The following is a 20,049-nucleotide window of genomic DNA, read 5'->3' as shown; positions in this document are numbered from 1 at the left end:
CTCAACTATGTGAGTATGACCTTCCTATCATCAATGACTCATACATACATCAATCTCCCAACCAAGTGGGGATACACCAAGTTTGACTCATCCACCTAACCAAGTGGGGATTTACCAAATGTTTATACATGACTGAAAATAGAAATTATTACATCATCCTTCCCATGCATAGTGGGGTTACAAATTAGGTCTTTTAATGACCTTTACATCAAATGATATACATGATATTTATAACAAGGACCAACATTCTAAACAGGACCATGATCGTCATCGGAAACTATCATACACCATATATGATCTACACCATTAGCATATGTCAGCAGCATCAAGATCAACAGCCTGTATATCTCCATCATCAAAAGAGTCACCTGAATTAAAACAACTATGTGGATCAAGAAAATGTAAGCATATTAATGTTCCAAGATCTTCTAACATAATGCCAAAAATGCATTATTAGTAGCATATGCCCCCCTGAACCTGTGCCAACTGTTCATTATCAGATCTGATCATTGCAAATATCAGTAAGAATCATCAAGGCATCATCATCAATCAGATATACATCAACTTTTTAACAGCTCATGAGGACCAACACATTTCCACATATCATTAGTAGATTGTAACCATCATCAAACAGAGCAAATAATTGACTAAACCATATCAGACCCCTTTTCCTGAGTCTATCCCACTGTTTTTTCCTCAAACCAACATATACGCAATTGTGCAGCTTCGAACTCGCATATATACTTGACTTGTCTTCATGAAAATTGTATATGGGATTTAGAACACTGAAGTTTCATACTTTCAGCTCCCCCTGAGTCTGCTATGTCTGTACATGTGCTATGCCACATCTTTCAGACTGTACTTCCTTCTTCTTCCATATCTTCGTGTGTGATGATGTTTTCTCATTTTGGTATGGTGGCCAAAATTTGCTCCTGCATTCCTTTGCTATATGTCCAAACTTGTTGCATGCATAACATCTTACATGTTTCATATTTCCTCTATAGAAGTCAATGGCTTTGTGACCAAACATATTGCAAGAAAAACAATATCCCTTAAAGTACCTGGAAGCTGATGATCTTTCTGCGTGACGGTCTTGAACCATTCTACTTCTGCATCTCGCTGCAACATGTCCAAAATTATGACATATAAAACATTCAACATTATTCATCGAGGGAAATAACCGACTATCACTTCCATAGTTAGGAGTAAAAGATTTTTTTTGAAGACTTTCTTTCCTTAGTTGTTGATGGGGTTGACCTCTCATCTCCTTGTTGAGCATTTCAGATTTTGCATTAGAGTTCCTTCCCTCACCTTATGAGCTAGATTCACCTTCAATAGATTCATGAAAACCAAGACCAGTTTTGATGGTAGGAGACCTTTGACTACTAAGAATGCTATCCAAAATATTAGTATTGTCTTGAAATCATAACAATTTATCCTTTTCTTCTAATTTACCTTTTAATATATTTACCTCAACCTAATATTGCTCTTCCTTTTCCAGATATTTCTTCTTCAAGATCTCTTCAGCCTTTCTTCCTTCTTCCACTTGTTGCCTTAATTTGAGAATCTCATTTTCTTGTTCTTCCTCTGCTTGAGGTAGTTCTTTCTTCTGCTTATTTTCAAGATCTTCTTTTAGAAAGAGGATCTTAGCTTCAAGACTTTCATAGTAACTGGATCTATCTTTAAGTCTCTTGATTGTTGTACTCTTTTCATTTACTTCATTTCTTAATGATGTCACTTCATCCTCCAACTTTTGACATTGATCTTCCTTTTCCTTGCATTGCTTCCTTGCCTTGTTTCCTTCCTCCAACTAAGATTTTAATCTGGTAACTTCTTCTTTGAAGGCACACTCCCTTTTGTTAAACAAATCTTGTTGATCTCTAATTTTATCTATGAGTCTTTTAACTTCTACCTCTATATTTCTTTCACTATCACTTTCAATAACTTCAACATTGCATGAACAGAGAAAAGTATCACTAGAAGACCAAAAATTTGTACTTGATACTTCATTTGCTTGTTCATCTTCAATCTAAGGTGATTCAAAATATAAATATTTGCTTCCACCTGACGGCCAATTGTCTCTCCTGTTGTCACTGTTCCTTTGAGATGTCTTCTTTTTCCGAGGCGCTTTCTTCTTTAGCTTATTTCCCATTGTTTCTACAGATCTCCATTAAGCAATCAAGCTTCTGCCAAAGGACCTGCTCTGATACCAATTGTTGGAAATAATACTAAGTGTTCAAATGTGGAAACAAGAATATTCCAATTTAATTTTCCCTTGAATTAAATTGTGAATTAAAATCGAATTTAGTCTTAACAGCGACTTGGAAATAATTAATTAAGTTATTTTGAATTAATTAGTTGGATAAATTCAAGTTAGAAGTCTTTCTGAAGTCATGCAAGAGTTATCCCTTAAATTAAGGAGATAAGACTGAGTTATATTTGAGTTGTAATTAGTTAACTCAATTTAATGAGTTAAGTACAGTTAAATTAGTTCCAAACTGTTTGAGGAACTAATAGAGAGTTAGTAGTCAGTTGATGCATGCATGCACTCAACTAGTGTAATCCAGTTAACTGAATATTCACTCATCAGAAACTCATGCATGTCTATTATGAGAAATACCCAATTGAGATTAAAGTCAAGGACAATGTACTATCAGTTGCATGTGTTTTCCTATAAAGAAAACTCATGCATGCAGAAGGAATCATTCCTTGAGGATTGCGCAGTTCTGACAATGTGTGATATTAGGAGATCATCCACTTGGTAAATCGAGTTTTTCCACTTGGTTGAAGGAGATCATCCCAGAGGAACATCGCAAGGAAATAAGAGCTTGGAGGGCAGAGAAAAAGGCTTAAGAGAAGCCAGGATTGCCTGTGAGCATCTGTGAGGATTGTACTGAGAGCTGGCTAGCTGTGAGAGCTAAGGCTTTGTATAATTCCTATGTATTTCCACCTTGTATGATAATACAGATAGTGGGGCTTTTTAGCTGAGGCTTTCCCAAAAGTATTTTCATGTGTATTGTGCGATTGATTTCTTCTTCTTCTGGTTATATTCTTCAGCTTGATCTTTAAGCTTCCGCAAAATTGATAGTAGAAGTAGGTTATAGTATTCTGCTTTGATTTATATTGCATTATCGGGTTAACCTACAAAAAATTTTCTACATGGTATCGGAGCTGGATTTGTAGAAATTTTCTACATGCCATTGGAGCTATGAACATTATACTGAGGAGAGAATTCGAAGTTTGAAGTTCGGGGTTGCAGGTGCAAATTGAATTCTTATCATATTTCAAGGTTGGCCAATGGCGTTCTATGGCTTGAGACTCGAGTATCCCTTGGAAGGTAGCTCAAATTACATAGCATGGAAAGATATAATGGAGGCTATATTAGAAGATAATAACTTGAAGGAATTCATTGATCAAGAAATCCAAAAGCTAGCTTCAACTAATGCACAAGAGTTGGCTGAGTGGAAGAAGTGTGTGGTGAAGGCGAGACGGCTCATCCTTGAGGGAGTTCAAGACCATATTGTCTCGATTCTCCATGGGAAGGTACTCCATTTTCAATGCGGAAGACATTGAAGGACCTCTACCAGAACAGTGGCGACCAGAGGAAATTGGCGCTCAAGGATAAGCTTCGAAGAATCAAGATGGAGAAGGGTGATACTATTTCCACATATCTGAACAAGCTCACCACCTGCAGAGATGAGCTTGGAAGTGTGGGAATAACTACTGCCGATGAGGATATGGTGAGCCTCGCTCTCCTTGGCCTTCCAAAGAGTTGGAATAGCTACCAGGACTCTGTGAATGGAAGGGAGAAACTGCTGGATTGGGAACGACTGTGGTCGGATCTGATGTAGGAGGAGATTAGGAGGAGCACTCGAGATGGTTCTTCATTCAAGGATGATGATGAAGAAAATCTGGCCTTAGCAAGTAAGGCAAGGAAAGGGAAGTGGAAGGCTTCCCATTCCAAATCAAATTCTTCTCATGAAGGGAAGAAGGGTGACAAGTCTAAAGTGAGATGCTTTAGTTGTCACTATATGGGACATTATGTGACTAATTGTCCATAAAAGAAGTCCAAGAAGGGACCCTCGGAAGGATAGGAAGGTGAGGCATTAGCCTCTTAGTTCGAAATGGACTTTACCCTCATCACATGCATGGTGTCATCGATGATGGGTTGTGTCTAGTACATTGACAGTGGAGCCTCATTCCACATGACCGGTGATAAAATTTTATTCAGTGCCTTGGAGGAGAAAGACCTCAAGATGCGGCTAGAGATGGGTGCAATGGAAGGTATAGTGTTTCAGGAGTGGGCACAGTTGCTTTTCAGAGGGAGCATGGATCTCCTATCACCTTGATAGATGTGATGTATGTGCCTGGATTGAAGAAGAACTTGGTATCTATCGCGATGTTGGAGGACAAAGGATACGATGTTATCTTCAGTAAAGGAAAGGTGTTCCTAAGACACATAGCCATGGGTCAGACCAAGAGGGTAGGGATTCGGGTGAAGAATCTCTATAAAATATAGGTAGATGATTGTGCAACATTGAGTACGAAAGCAGAATTGGTGCAAAGCCAAGACAATGACGATTTGTGGCACAGGCAATTGGGCCATTTGCATCATGGGGCTTTGAAGATAATGCATCAAATATCTATAGGACTTCCCAAAGGTAAACTTGAGAAATTTGAAACATGCAAAGGTTGTACCTTGGGAAAGTACACCAAGTATTCCTTTCATGATCGAGACAGTCGAGCAAAGGCTATCTTAGAGCGAGTTCATATTGATGTTTGTGGACCATTCAAGACGACATCCACAATGAGGCAAAGGTATTATGTGATTTTCATTGATGATTATTCTCGTAAATGTTGAATTTATTTCATGCAGAAGAAGGACCAAAATTTCACAAAGTTTTGTGAGTTCAAATCTTTGGTCGAGAAAGAGTCAAGGAAGAAGATCAAGGCCTTGAGAAGTGACAACGGTGGAGAATATGTCTCTCAAGAGTTTAAGGACTTCTGTGCAGCAGAAGGAATTAAATGAGAGTTTACGACACCTCATAACCCACAAAAGAATGGGGTGGCAGAGAGGAAGAACAAAACTATTGTAGGGGTAGCACAGGCAATGCTGCATGACCAAGGCCTACCACTTCACTTGTAGGCTGAGGCATGCAACACAACAGTCTATTTGTAGAATAGAAGCCCACATCGCATACTTGGGATGAAGACACCAGAGGAAGCTTTCTCCAGTAAGAGACCAGATGTGGGTCACTTCAAGATCTTTGGCTCATCGGTATATTGCCATGTGACAAAGGATGCATGGAAGAAGCTTGTGTTGACAATAGAGTTGGAGATACTTGTGAGGTACACTGATACACCTCACAACTACCGGGTGTACTTGCCTACTAGTCGGAGGATAGTGGTTCACAGAGATCTCAAGTTTGATGAGCAGAAGGTCATGCGAGTTTCCCTTGAGAGGGAGCTCCAACTACAGGATGTGGAGGAACTGTTGGTTCCTAGCGAGGAGGAGCCTCAGAATGATGCGGAGCAGCCGCATGCAGAGGTTCCAAGAGTGGAGACATCCACTCAAGCAGAGTCTTTCAGAGATGGACAAAAGCGCACAAGAGACACTGACAGATTGTCAGAGGATGCGAGAGAGAATGTGGGAGCACCATCTTCTCAGCACAGACAAAGGTAAGAAGTACACTGGATCCATGGCCCTTGTTGGGGAATGTGTTGAGACCGAGCCATCTTCCTTTGAGGAAGAAGTCCAACAGTCGATTTGGGTTGATGCTATGGTGGAGGAGTATGACTCTATAGTTCGTAACAATGTTTGGGATGTGGTTTCGAGACCAGAGAACAATTCAGTTGTGAGTTCCCGTTGGCTTTACAAGGTAAAGCAAGCCGCTAATGATGGGAGGATCATGTTGTTGAAGTATATTTCGACAGAGGAGCAAGATGCTGACATTTTGACAAAGGCATTGTCAAAGTGTAAATTCGAGTTCCATAGAGACAGGATCGGGGTGACAGATAATCCCTTTCTTGTTGCGAGGGAATGTTGAAATGTGGCAACAAGAATATTCCAATTTAATTTGTCCTTGAATTAAATTGTGAGGTAAAATCGAATTTAGTCTTAACAGTGACTAGAAATAATTAATTAAGTTATTTTGACTTAATTAGTTGGAGAAATTCAAGTTAGAAGTCTTTCTAAAGTCATGCAAGAGTTATTCCTTAAATTAAGGAGTTATGCCTTAAATTAAGGAGATAAGATTGAGTTATATTTGAGTTGTAATTAGTTAACTCAGTTTACTGAGTCAAGTCCATTTAAATTAGTTCCAAATTGTTTGAGGAACTAATAGAAAGTTAACAGTCAGTTGATGCATGCATGCACTCAACTAGTGTACTCCAGTTAACTGAAGATTCACTTATCAGAAACTCATGCATGTCTATTCTGAGAAAGACCCAGTTAAGATTAAAGTCAAGGGCAGTGTACTATTAGTTGCATGTGTTTTCCTATAAAGAAAACTCATGCATGCAGAAGGAATCATTCCTTGAGGATTGCACAGTTCTGACAGTGTGTGAGATTAGGAGATCATCCACTTGGTAAATCGAGTTTTTCCACTTGGTTGAAGGAGATCATCCCAGAGGAACAACGCAAGGAAATAGGAGCTTGGAGGGCAGAGAAGAAGGCTTGAGAAAAACCAGGATTTCCTGTGAGCATAAGTGAGGATTGTACTGAGAGCTGGCTAGCTGTGAGAGCTAAGGCTTTGTATAATTCCTATGTATTTCCACCTTGTATGATAATACAGATAGTGGGGTTTTTTAGTTGAGGATTTCCCCAAAGTATTTTTATGTGTATTGTGCGATTGATTTCTTCTTCTTTTGGTTATATTGTTCAGCTCGATCTTTAAGCTTCCGCGAAATTGATAGTAGAAGTAGGTTATAGTATTCTGCTTTGATTTATATTGCATTATCAGGGTAACCTACAACAGATTTTCTACACTGAGAAGGGGGGTGAATCAACATTAGTCAAATTAATAATATTTTTCTTTTCATACTCTGATTTATATACGCTACTTCAATGAAGGTAACTAGCGTGTACACACAACTGTATTTACGAAAACCAGCGTATATCCAGCAAACTTATGATTCAGTTAATTCATCATATGTTGACCTTTAATCATTGCATCATTACTTCATTAACCAGATAAACAATAACCATGTGTAGTAATAACAAAACAAACCATCACACATAAGAAACACACATGAACACCAAGATTTAAGGTGGAAACCCAATGCGGGACAAAAACCACCTGTTGTTGTCTTCTTTTAATATAATAAAAACCTGTTTACAATCTTGTACTGGTGCAGACTCATACCAGTACGCAGGCACCCACCTGCAGAAGGATACAACCTTCTCTCATTCTCCAGCTTCTACTGGAAGGGAGCTACAACCCCCTAGCTCTTGTACTAGCCGATACATTTACTAGTACATAGGTGCCGACCTACCAAAGGCTCCAACCTTCACTCGTTTTCCAGCTGCTACTGGAAGGGAGCTCAAACCCCTTGGCTCTTGTACTAGCCGATATGTTTACCAGTACGTAGGTGCCGACCTATAGAAGGATACGACCTTTTCTCTTCCTCCAAGGACCACGTTTCATAGATTTTCAGACTGGATACTCCTGGAACACAACACCACAATATGAAGGCCTTGTTTCATCAAATTTTCATACTGGACCCATCAACAACACTGAAGCTCAAAATCATAACTACAATACAACCATCAAATAAATCAACCAATCACTGAAACTCAATCATCACTCTCTGAATCAACCACAACTGAATCAATCAATCACTGACAACCCATCATCACTGAAGCAAATCAAAATCAATCAATCTGAACATTCAGAACACTGTCACTAGAACACAAAGCATAATCCAAAACTTTGCATCAACAACCAGAACAACTGCAAATTCAAACATCGTATTTCATAATGTATACGCCACTTCGATGTGTCGAACTAGCGTGTATACACACTTTTACCAAGCGAACCAGCGTACAGATCTGCAAATACTAACTTAAAACTTCACAACTATTCCAGACTTATGTCATACCCAGATCATAACATTTATAGAATAAAGCATGCGTCAATATTCAGATCTAGACTATCCATGATCAAACCACATAATGATAATTCATTTCAGGCCTTATGATCCTGATCCATCATCCATCATCAACCACTTAGGTGCATCCTTAATTCAGATCAAGCAAAGCATCAAAATCCCATAACCTGCATATTTGATCTAACACTTCATAAGATATTCAATACTTGCACACCTTGGCCTAATGGTCTTCTCCTCCTTATATAGTTTTAGGCCTTTCTCAATAACTTGGACCAAAACCACTTAGGACCAATACCTTGGACCAAATACCTAGGGTCAATACCTCGGACCAAATACCTTGGATCAATACCTTGGACCAAATAACTCAGACTAAAACCTTGGTTTTCCAACATGTACGCGCTTTTCCTCCTGTGGGAGTGCGTGTATACGTATACGCCCCTTTGTTTTGTTACCCCACGTGTATATGCTACTTGGACAAATTGAACCAGCGTATACTTCTTAAACCACTCTCTTTCTTCAATCTCTAGAGTCTGATCTATAAGTTAACCTGTTGCACTGTGAACTGTTATCTGAGTGAGTTGCCATTAAGGACAACACTTGTATCGTAATGCCAACAATAGGCTCATCCATTGAAGGTTATTCTTATTGTCCGGTAGCATCATCATCATCCTTCCTTGAGATGGGGAGATCTTTGGCTTTCCCGAGGGTAGTGTCTTCATCAAAGGTAACATGTATGCTTACTTCCACATCTCTTTGTCCAAGTACATAAATTCTATATGCCTTTGAATTTTTAGTGTATCCAGTGAATATGTCTTTCTTCCCTGAAGCGTCCAACTTATTCCTTTTCTCTTTAGGCACATGAAAATACACAAGACAACCAAATATTCTAAAATGAGAAACATCAGGTTTCTTACTAGTGAAGACTTCTTCGGGTGTCTTGAAATCCAAATCTTGATGAGGGCTTCTATTTTGAACATATGTAACAGTGTTGGAAACTTTTCCCCATAAGAATTTCGATAGACCTTGATAATAGATCATGGCATGGGTGGCTTCCATAATCATTCAATTCTTTCTTTCAACAAAACCATTCTTCTCTGGAGTGTATGGAACAATTGTCTCCCTCTTATTGCTAGCCTCTCTACAAAAGTCATTGAATTCTTTGGATTCATACTCAGTTCCATTGTGAGTCATCAACGTCTTGATTTTCTTCCCTGTTTGATTTTCCACCTATGCCTTGAAAGAATGAAACCACTTAAACACTTCATCCTTTTTCTTCAAGAAATAAATCCATGTTTTGCATGAGAAGTCATCCACAAAAATTGCATAGTATGAGTACCCTCCTAATCAAGTTACAGGAAAGATACCAGACAGGTCAGAATGGACCAATTGAAGAATATCAGTTGTCTTGCTTTCACTAGAATGGAATGGTCCCTTTGTATGTTTCCCAGCTGCACATCCCTGACATATTCCTTCATGGTTCACATTAAACTTAGGCATCCATGTGACCATCTTCCTTACCCAAATTAAGGCTTTGTAATGTAAATGGCCGAATCTCATGTGCCATAATTAACATTAAAGAGAAGTATCACCTGCCAAAGCTCCCAAAGGACTTCCACCAACTTGATTGAGACCATCAACCCTAAATCCAAGAGTAGAAGCATCTCTAGGGTTTTTGTGCCAAATAGTTACCTTTCCATCAATGAATGCTACCTTGAAGCCTTTTTCTTCCATCACAGAAATAGACACCAAGTTCTTCTTCAAATTGGGCACACACAATACTTCTTGTAGATGTATGGTTTGACCATAATTCAAGTGAAGAGTGGCAATTCCTATCCCTTTCACGAGATAGGTGGCATTATCTCGAAGTATAATCTTTAGATTAGTTTTCTTCTCAAGTAAATTTGAGAGGGCCTCCTTGTATCCAGTGAAATGCCTTGAGGATCCACTATCAATTAACCAATGATTCAAACTATCTAGAGGGGAGGCAGTAGATAGAGCCGAAATAAGATAGAACTAATCTTGTTTTTCCACAACATTAATTTCAATAACACGTGGAATTTCTTGTCCTCTTGGGAGGTTGACTATTTCCTTCTTGAACAGTGAGAACATTCCTCTTTCCTTTGTTGTTATACTTGTTTTTCCTTTGATTTCCATTGCCTTTGAAATCGTTGTTATTGCTGTTGTCATCCCTTGGAGGATTTTTCCTGGCATGACACTCTCTAGCATAGTGGCCGAACCTGTTGCAATTGTAACATCTTCTTTTGCCTCTTCCTTTGAATCCCTTCTTAAATCCTTGACCCTGTCTCCCTGGACCAATATCATTTGCCCTCTTAGCATGTGCAAAGAAGGCAGTAGGTTCATTTCCATCATTGGATTCGTCTCTCTCCATCATGGCAAATATTAAATTTTCAGCAAAGAGAGAATATCCATTAGAGTACAATAGATGATCCAATACCACTGTCCAAATGCCAAACTAACAACCCAACCAAATTTGTAATTTCTGCACTATGTCAATAACAACCACTCGTGGTCAATGATGGTCAACACAGTAACAAAACAATCCCTCTTCAGCTCAGTCAAAGTCAAAGTAACACGACCTTCTTTGTAGCTCAAACAACAACAAAAATAGTCAACTTTGGAGTGGTCAAACCTAGTCAAACAAAAGATCAACTCTGTGGTCAAATAGTCACTTCAGGGTTGTGGTTAACGCATGTCCACTTGCCCAAAAATCCTCGTAAATCATGCCAATAAATGCGAGCTGGTCAAACAGATTCTATCCTCCAAAAATCGCAATCAAAACAGGTCAAAGGAGCCTGGGTCAACGTTGGTCAAATTTGGCTGAAACATAAACTCAACACCTAGTCAAACTATCCCCCAAAAACTCGCACATGTGAGATGAAACATGTTGCCTGTGGTTTATACAACCCAACTAGATGAGGGGAGAGAAGAATATGTTGTGTGATGAATGTGCCAAATGAGGTTGGCGGTCACTTCGATTTATGTGTGATGGAGGGGGATCAATTTTCCTAACTTGACCCTAGCCGACCTTCCCAAATTGCCCATGTGTGGGCTTGACTTCAAAAACATATTTCTCCTTGTCTAAATTTAGTGATCTTTAGGTCGATTTTTGGTCCTCTCAAAAAGAGAAATTCGATCCAATAATCATCTTCTTCAAATGAGCTATCCAAAGTGGAATTTGGACCTAGTTACACATTTTAACAAGTACTCTTCTGCTCAAATTTATAAAACTTCCTACCCTCTTGTAAAATTAACTCTACAAACTCCAAGAACTCTTCCCCACCTTCAACCAACCTCAGTCTTCCCTATAAAAAAAGAATATAAAAAAGCATTTTTAAACCCTTCAAAACTCTCAAACACATTTTTAGAACCGTTAAAGATAGATTCAAACCTATGCTTGGTCATGACCTTATAATTTAGCTTGCAAAACTTTTAGAAAATATCACTAGATTATTTTTATGAAGAATTCCTTTATTAGAGAACTTCAATTAAACTACAATACTCTAACAACACCTAGTGAATTAATCCCAAAGGTTCGAGCCGGAGTCCCAGTGGGGTCCCTCTAATTCAACAGTATGAACATCATGGATGGAACGGTGGGTTGATTTGAATTCAAAGGGCTTCCGCTTCAAATGTTTACTTGGGGAAGGTAGCTCTCCCATGCTAAACCATTGGCAGGCAGGAAAACCCATCGGCTCAACGGAGAAAATGATACATACCGTAATCAAATTGAATAATGGTATGTCATATTCATGGCCCCAATTGTGAATTTAGCTGTTCGCCGCGTAATTCCAAGCGATAAGCATATTCATGACGTAAACTACTTATCCTCATCGTGAAAAATAAAATTTACCCGATCATAATTTCAACGGAGAATAATACACCTTCTAGAGTACACAATAAAATAACTCCGTGAGTAAATCCTCCCCCACTTTGTTGGAAGGCTTTACTTCCACAAAGTGTGAACGCTCTTATATTATTCCATAATTTCCATGCACATGGCTGTTATGAAGAACATCCAAGAGCACGAGGGTACACTCAACAACCCTAAAGTGGTAGATATTCAAATAGGGTTTCACGGCTTAACTGGTTCAAGACTTTACATATAGATATATTTTTTAGTTTAATCTTTAGAAAGCTTCTTCCCGTGTTAGTTGGAAAATGTTAGTGGATTAATAATATAGTATTTGATTTATTGAGAGGATTTTAGCTAAAAGGTTGGGTGAATATTTTGTTTTTTTAAAGATTTGAATATTTTGTTTTTTTTTAAAGATTTATAAATTATTTGATTAATGATGTAGTTTTTAAATTTAGGTTTTTAAAATCTATATTTGAATTATTGAGAGTTTTTTGGCAATAATTATATAGAAAATGTTTTGTCCATGTGTTTCGAACCATCAAGTGTGATCATCGTTAGGACAAGTGTGGTTCATCGTCTCCATCTTGTCCTTATGATGAACCACACTTGATGGTACAAAAAATGTCGGCAAAACATCTCTTGTGTGATTATTGCGGAAAGTTTTCTCAATAATTTAATAATATGGTATTTGATTTAGTGAAAGGATCTTAGCTCAAGGGATTTGGTGAATAGTTTGTTTCCATAACTTGAGTGCAAGTATCATGAAATGTGTTGTATCTAGCATGTTAGTGGTATTTATGAATAGTTTTATTTGGTATATCTTTCTAAATTACTAATTCTCCAAAAATTCTCATAAAATATAGTATTTGACTTAGTTTATTATGTTTAATTATAATCAAGTATAATCAACCATAATACTTAAAATTTAGGGAATTAATGGATTAATTATAAAGGTATATAAGTTCGCTGGTTATGGAGATTGTAAGTTAGTGGATTAATGGTTAATACATGTGTTGGTGAGTAAGTTAATGTTGATGGGGTGAGTAGATTAGTGGTTGGCATTATTTTGGGTTATTGATTTAAGGGTATCAAGTTAGGCATTAAGAGGTTCGTTGGGATTATTTTGGGTTATTGATTTAAGTGTATCAGGTTAGGTATTAAGAGGTTCATTGGGATTATTTTGGGTTATTGATTTAAGGGTATCAGGTTAAGTATTAAGAGGTTCATTGCACCAAGAGGCTAGGCTTTCTGACCCAGTATGGTAGAGATGTTGCAATGTTTAAACATTTTGAGTGGATCAATCACATACAAATAAAAGAAAAGAAAATATTTATAATTATCAATAAAACATTTTGACTCAATCAAATTACAAAAAAGGTAAAAATAAAAATTAAATAAAAAATACAGAATTAATAATTAAACTAGATCCATCTTAGCTCTGGATCTACCAAATACCTAGAGGGATCAAACCTTTTTTCACTCTAAAAGAGGTTTGCATCTCAAGATATTCGATCGTGCTTGGTACATCCGAAGTTAAGATGAATCTAGGTTGGTTTCATTGGATTGAGATTAGTTATTACTTGTTCATATTTAAATTAGATTTACGAGATTGATGTATTAGGGATTAAGGGTTTAATGACTTGGTGGTTAAACTTTGTGAATGAATTATGGAATACATAGATTAGAGATTGGGCGTTAGTAGATAAGGAGCTAGTAAGATAACAATATTAACACACAAACGATACATAACACATAATAAAAGCTCCTTACATTAATAATATAAATAATAGTGATTAAAAATGACAGAATATATTATGTGGGCTCAAGGCAATAATGCATAACTCAATATCATAGTAATTTTGTAGCCTCAACTCATTAAAATCTTTTATAAAAAGTCTTTATAAATATATATCATTGCGAACTCCTACATACAATTTGTTCTGAAGAAAAACGTTTTTTTATTAAAGAAAAGTTGTAATTAAGAAGTTTGGAAGTGTTGGACACCTAATCCTTTATGGGTTAGTGTGAAAGTCGATAGACAAACGAAGTCCAAGAGACCTTGGGATGTGGAACCCAACGGTCAAACCATGTACTATAAATGTATATGTTTTTTTAATAAAAATGCACTCTCATGTTTTATTTTTCAGATCCTGTTGCTACCCATGTGTGTGTTTGACATGGTATCAGAGCCATGATGTGTGGCTTGAGCTGCCTTGAATAGCGTTGGCCTGGTCTTCATTACCTGTAACGTTCCATGCACACCTGATGCTCCTGAGCACTTTGCCTTCTTGCAGCCTTCCTGCGTGTCAGAACTATCATTCCTTAGCCTTGTAGGCAACGATTTTTTCCTGAGATATTATGCCCTGACATGACATTCTATTGCGCCAATTGTGTTATGCCCTAACATGACATTCTACTACGCCAATTGTGTTAGGTAGAAAGGAATCGACTTTATCCTTGTCTCAATTTCTGCTCAAATATGCACCCATCTGTTAATTTGATCTTACAGTTTTTCTGAGAAAAACGAGTGCCTATTGACCTGAATTATCGCTACCACGGAGTTAAATGTTACGATTGCCTCCTCCTCCAGTTTCTCTGCGTTGTGTGATTTCCAATTTCCTTTGTGTGTTTGGAATTCCACATTATGGTGAGAATTCCATGTTGTGGCCAGACCTGGGCGTTGTCCAAACCTTGTCAACTTTGCACCTGTCATGCTCAAGTCACAAGTTTGGCTCTAAAAGATCCGCTCATTAATTTTTTGTAGTTAGGTCTATCAATTCTAGAATTGAAACGTTCTTGATAATTATTTCAGAGTCGTGGCTAAGTTGGGGCTGGCTTTGAAAGTAGGGGGAGAGCACCGAATCAACCGAAGAGCCAGAAACTAAAACGATGGTATATGTTGAGAGGTTATAGTATGTTTATGTGAGCAGGTTGTAATATGTCTTGAAGGGCGTAACTCCCATCTGAAAAATGCAGTTATCCATGTCGATTTTCCATGAATATCATACGACTATTTGCCTTACACAGTCTTCATTGATACTTTAACTATAGTGCAGGGAAAGAAGGACTTGATAACAGTGGAGCTTTTTCAGCTGGAAGATTCTAGGCTGTGCTTCTTAGCATGGGAACTATGCATTCTCGGTTTGGCCATCCTGGACATGCTTTATGATAAAGATGATGACTTGTTATTCCTTCAGACATATGGGCAAGTTGAAGGTTATTTGAGAGAACAAGCTGATTTTATTGAGAAGCAAGTCATAATTCTTCCCAAGAATAAGTTTGAGTCGAAGTTGAATCAGCTTGAGAAACTTGCACCAAACTTATAACGGGTAAACTATCTACGATACCTGAATAGCCTTTATCATGCGACTATTTATGGTGATGGTGCAATTTTTTGAAGGATGTTTCTATTAGCGGATGGAAACCAAGGGTTTGTTGCAGACAGAAGCCGAATCGTTAAACACAACGAAAGTAATGTTTCTTAGTGCGTGAGCGTGGATATATCTCCTGGTGCAGTTATATGAATTGGTTTAAGCACTAAACACCTGTCTGTTCGCATAACATAAAGAATCTTTATGTGGGTCAACATTGTTGTGTGCAGTTGTAGCAATCGTATGTATGTTGGTTAATCGTTGTGCGCTAGGGGACATTCCTGTCAAAGTATATTGTATATCCTATCAACCCAGAAATTGCAAGCCTGTCGCAACAGCCAATAACAACTTTATAATGACATTATCTTCAACAAATGTTAATGATAGCATGAACGTTCAAGAGAACATTTTAATAGCCCCTGTAAATAAAGGGAGGTTTTAGGAATAAACCCAATATGAAAGAGTGAACATCCATGCTTAGAGTCCATCATTGCAGATGTTAGTGTCCATCCCACTCATGGAAAGACTTCAGGTGAGGTTTGCAGCATTTGAATCATTCGAATAACAGTTCCAATACTCAACAGGAAGATGCTTTGTACATCAGCTTTTCACATGGTGTTGATGGACAAAGGACGAGTTTGATATCACGTTCCATCAGCTAATGCACCATATCTCGAAGCCACTCGAATGTCAACTTAGGCTATTTGTTGAGTTCCTAACATAGATCTGAATAAATCTTGAACCAGTCACCTACCATTCGGTGCACGTGGGCTCGAACCATTCGCCATGGAACTGGATACTTCTCACAAAGATCGAAGTATTCTAACACCAGAGTTGCCTGATTAAATGAATTTTTAAGTTCGTGTTTAGTATGCTTCACTCTCTCATATTTTTCTAGCACCTCTTCTGCCTAGGAGCTTGCATTCTCTTCCCAGTCTGCCATCAATCGATACCCTGCAAAAAGTGCAGGATTTTCCAGTATAGATTCAACTGAGAAAACTCCATTTGCACCAGTCTCTCTTAAACAATCACAAACATCTTCTAAATATCTTATATTTCCATTTGCTAAAACAAGAATTCTAACAGCCTTCTTGACAGCATTAATTACAGCCCAATCTGCTCTAACGCTTTTCCCGTCTTTCTGATCCCTGGTGCGTCCATGAACAACAAGAAGGGAGCATCCCGCAACCTTAAGCATTTTGGCATATGCTATAGTGTCATCAAGGGAAGGAAACATTTGAATCTTACAGGATACAGGCACAGATAAGTTAGAAGCCAGATTTTTAACTTGTAGCAGACTCTCTACAAGTTGAATTTGTTATGCAAGTGGCTGGGTCAGGTTCCTTTTCAATTTGTGCACTGTATTTCTTGAATAGATGACTGTGTAAAGCTTGCATCCTTGCTAATATATATTTCTGAGTATTCATAATGGAGAAACAAGTATTTTATTTGTTGTAGCATTTGAGTCTCATCGTTTGGGAATGCACAATATACTTTTCCTTGTATATGAATGCAACCAACGATAGGTGTGTGTGGATTTGGAGAATAATTGTAGAGTTAAAATCTTGCTTTTGGTTCATTCCTCAAGGAATAATATCACTTGATTGTTGTAGTTTTCCGGGAGAACAAATTTTGAGAATACCTTGCAGTGACATTGGTTCATAGTTGGTTTAAGTGTAAGTTTAACATTGGAGAAAATGGCCAGAATCAATGAAGTATTAGAGTTCCTAAAAACTTTGATATTATCTACTACTCATGATACATTAAAAGTTAGCAAAGTTTCTCTCACAGACATTTAGGTCTGTCTACAAAATGCACAAGAGAAAATTGATTTTTTGCAGCTCGAATCTCAGCTACAACAAGAAGAATTAAGACAGAGGAGTCATTCTAAACCTGTTTTTGTTCAGAAGATTGAAACAGACTCCCGTAAAGCAACAAGGTTACATGCAGATGCAGAAGTTCAGCTTGCACTTCCCAAGTCCATCATCAGACCTTGTGATCCGGATTTTAAACAGGAACACAATAGATTACAGAGATAACCATAAATACAGAGATGCAATAACCATAAACACAGAGATGCAGCGGAAATAATGCTTCATTTCATTAATGGAAAATACTGAAATATGATTACAACCAGAAATGGAAATAAACCAGCTAGGGCGATGGTAGCTTATCTCTGAGAAGAGATGTGTGGCTACATGCCTCTGAACTGTTCCGAACTGTGTTACAATGAGGCTTGAAGGCCTATTTATTGTTGAGAAACAATGGAAAACCCTTCACATCCCAAAACCTAACCCTAGAAGATGAAACGCCAAATTGTGGGCCCCGTTTGGGTAAATTGGTACATCAATTTCCCGGGGTCGTAACTTTGGCATACGATCTCCGTTTGACGCGTTTGATAGCTCGTTAGAAAGATCTATCCGAGTACTACCACTTTGGGAGGCAATGAACCCATGTTGCCCCAGATTAAAAAAAAAACGTCGTTTAGGGCCTCAAAACGGCTCCGGAAGTTCAGGACCCGAAAAACTGCTAAAAATAGTAAACTGTGCTACAATTTAGGAAACTGAAAAAGCTAAAAGACACAGTTGTGGGGGTCCAAATGGGATAGGTGGGTGGCCACCAACATCCACCTGGATCATTCCTCCCCCCTTAGGAAGCAATGGTCCCCATTGCGTTGAGTTCCTCCATCTGCTGAACTTGTCCTGCAATCTCTGATGTGTCCAGTGATGGTGGGAAGCATGGTCGACGATGGTCCACCTTGAACATTTGGTGCAGGCGAAGGAATGGAGGAATGATGTGCTCCAAAGCATTGTTCCCCATAGCCTTGGTACTGCTCTGAGGACCATGTCGAAGTGGTCTGAGCTTCTGATGGGTTCTGGTAAGGCGTTCTTTCTGTCGATGCAACCAAACTTTGTTGCCCACCTGAAACTTGTGTGGTACCCATGTGGGTGAGGAGAAGTTGTTCCTGTGTTTTGTCATGACCGTATCCCTTTGCTGCTGCTGCTGCATGGAGGAACCCTTTGCAGGGGTCATGGATGTAGCAATGATCTTCCCCTTATTTTGGGAGTGAACCAGACAGATGAATTTCCTGGTCTGTGATATGAGCTTGCTGCCTTTCTTGGTAGTGATCAAAGATGTGGCGGTAGATGGGGCTACCTCCGGTATCCTGTATAGTGAATCACCCAAAGAAATAATGACAGCGCGAGGCCTTGACTCATACACAGCATGTCGCCTCCACAAGTATGGTTGGCCTAGTAATACATCACAAACATCCAGAGGTGTAACATCACACAATACCTCGTCTGTGAAGGGCTTGATACTGTAGGGAAGGCGACATTGCTGGCGAACTTTGAGATCTCGTCCTTCATGAAGCCACCCGATACTGTACGGCTGCGGGTGCGGTGTAGTCGGTAGGCCCAACCGCTTCACAACCTCTGCTGAAATGAGGTTCTTTTGGCTGTCAGTGTCGACAATGAATTGCAGCGGCGAACCCTTCACCCACATCTGTGAGTGGAAAAGACGCTCCCCTTCCTCTGGATTTTTGGGCTCATCTTTCTGGATCTTGGCGGTGGCAACAGTGGCGCTGGGATCCGCATCAATGATTTGCTTCCCTTTTCCATTCCCCTTGTCAGGTTCTGGCTTAGGGTCAGAACATGCATCTGATTCAGAAGCCTTCAACTCGGCCACTAGCGACTGCTTGGTCCGACACTCACTTGTGTTATGAGTGGGACTCTTGTGGAACTCACACCACTTCCCTGTGTCCTTCTTCGGCTTCGTGGTGTTGTTCTTTTCTTGCGGCTTCGACGGGTTGTCTTGGGTCACCCCGCATTGGCTTTGTCCTTTGGGCTTCGGATTTGCAGATCCAAAGTCTCGCTTCTTCTGTTTGAACTTTTGCTCGATTTTGACAGCGTATCGGTATGCTATGCCGAGTGAGGAGATGTTCAAGAACACCATCTCTTCCTGGATGTATCTGTGCAGGCAGCCACGGTATTTGAGTACCAGATGCAGCTCAGAATCTTTGATACCCAACTGTGTGCGAAGGGTATGAAAAATGTTTGTGAACTCTGGCACACCTTGGTCTCGTCCCTGCCGCAGTGTGGTCCATTTGATGTATTTGTCCTCATAGCTTCCGACAGGGTAGTACTGCTCCTTGATGGCATCTCGGAAGTCATTCCAAGTGGGTGCGGCTGAAAATAGTGAGCCTGTACTTTCATCCTTCTGCTCGCAGTAGGTTTCCCACCAGTCCTTGACGTGGGGGGCTGCTTTGAGAAGAGCGAAAACAATCTTTTCCCGACTTGAAAATTCATGAACAGAAAAATACCCATCTAGCAGATTTAACCATTTATCTACGGCATCTGCGTCTATTTGACCCTCGAAGATGGGGATTTCAAAATTAACTTGTACCTTAAACGGCGTGGTGTTTCCAGAGTCGCTGTTGGAAGCGATGCGTCGCCTCTGGGTAGCTGCTGAAGGATCTGCGCAAAGCTATCCATCATCGCGTTCCTTTGCCGCTCGAGCGCTTCTTCGAGCAAGATTTTGATAGGATCTCCTGCCCCCTCGTCTTTCTTCTCATCCGCCATGGGAGGCCGTCGAGATTTGCGAGGCTGGTCTTGCAAAGGTTCGACCAGTTCAAGCCCTAACTCCTTATATCCCGACCTCATTGGGGACATGCAAAGAAAAACAGAGAAAAAG

The 20,049-nt window shown here is 39.2% G+C and overlaps 1 pseudogene; it reads right to left on the bottom strand.

Moving 5' to 3' along the window:
- Positions 1-15,934: 15,934 nt before the first annotated feature.
- On the bottom strand, positions 15,935-16,669 carry LOC149151527 (uncharacterized; annotated as a pseudogene).
- Between the last annotated feature and the right edge of the window lie 3,380 nt (positions 16,670-20,049).

The sequence above is a fragment of the Pinus tabuliformis genome, chromosome 9 (genome assembly GCF_031772625.1).
Source record: "Pinus tabuliformis cultivar Carrire ecotype Pingquan chromosome 9, CPIR1, whole genome shotgun sequence".
Classification (NCBI taxonomy): domain Eukaryota; kingdom Viridiplantae; phylum Streptophyta; class Pinopsida; order Pinales; family Pinaceae; genus Pinus; species Pinus tabuliformis.
Note: the sequence above shows the minus strand (reverse complement) of the source record. Positions and strands in the feature narration are given on the sequence as shown.